The sequence below is a fragment of the Alligator sinensis genome, unplaced genomic scaffold (genome assembly GCF_000455745.1).
Source record: "Alligator sinensis unplaced genomic scaffold, ASM45574v1 scaffold448_1, whole genome shotgun sequence".
NCBI classification, from domain to species: domain Eukaryota; kingdom Metazoa; phylum Chordata; order Crocodylia; family Alligatoridae; genus Alligator; species Alligator sinensis.
In genome coordinates, this window is record NW_005841870.1 from 109,447 (window position 1) to 110,380 (window position 934).

Consider the following 934-nt stretch of genomic DNA (forward strand, 5'->3'; position numbering starts at 1 on the left):
AACCTTTAACTACAACAAATGCAACATGTTGGGATCTTTGTGATGACTTTGAACTTACAGCACAGATCATTATACCTCAAAGGGATCACAACCAAGGCAGTCACGTCATACCGAGCTCTTAAGAGATTCGTTTCAGTCCCAGGGAGTCATGTCACGGTGGTCCAAGGGAACCTGTGTCAGTCATTCCTGGCAGGGAAGCAGGGAGAGCGGGGTACTCCAAAACAAGGAGGCTCCTCATAAGTTCCATGTCACCTCTACTAGGGCAACTCACTCTACCCAACCACACTGCTCTCTCAAGCAGTGTTTCTGAACCCATGGGTTGCGACCCAAAAGTGGGTCGAAGAATATATGAAAGGATCACAAACCAACTTTAAAAATAGATTCTCTTTTCAAGGAGAAAAACATGGGAAACTGTGGCTTTTCCCTTGTAGGCTGGCAGAGTTACAGCCTGCAAGGGGCTTGCTGGGGGCTTCTTGGGGCCCCCATGGCCCCACACACCCACCCCCTGCCCCACACGCTGGGGGGGTTGGGGACTGGGGGCAGTGGGTCAGGAGCGAGGGGCAGTGGGTCAGGACTGGCCATCGATTTTTACAACTGGGCCCTGGTACAAAAAAAGGTTGAGAACCACTGACCAAGAGTACTGATCTGAGTGGCCGGCAGCCTAGGAGGGTGTGTGCTCCTTCAGGGCCCTTTGGTGGAGTCCCCACAGCCCCCTCCTTCAGGGTTCTCGCAAGGGGCAATGATGCCAACTCCAGAAAGCCAAAATTGCCCAGAGGAGCCTCAGAAAAGTGGCGGCTGTAGCCAGGAAGACCTCCCCGAGCCCTCAGGCGTGTCAGAGCCCAGTAGGCCCAGAATGGCTGGTCACTGGGAACCCTATGAATGGGCAGGCAGACAGGTATGCTGACACCTGCCCCTGCTCTGCAGGCTGCTGAGC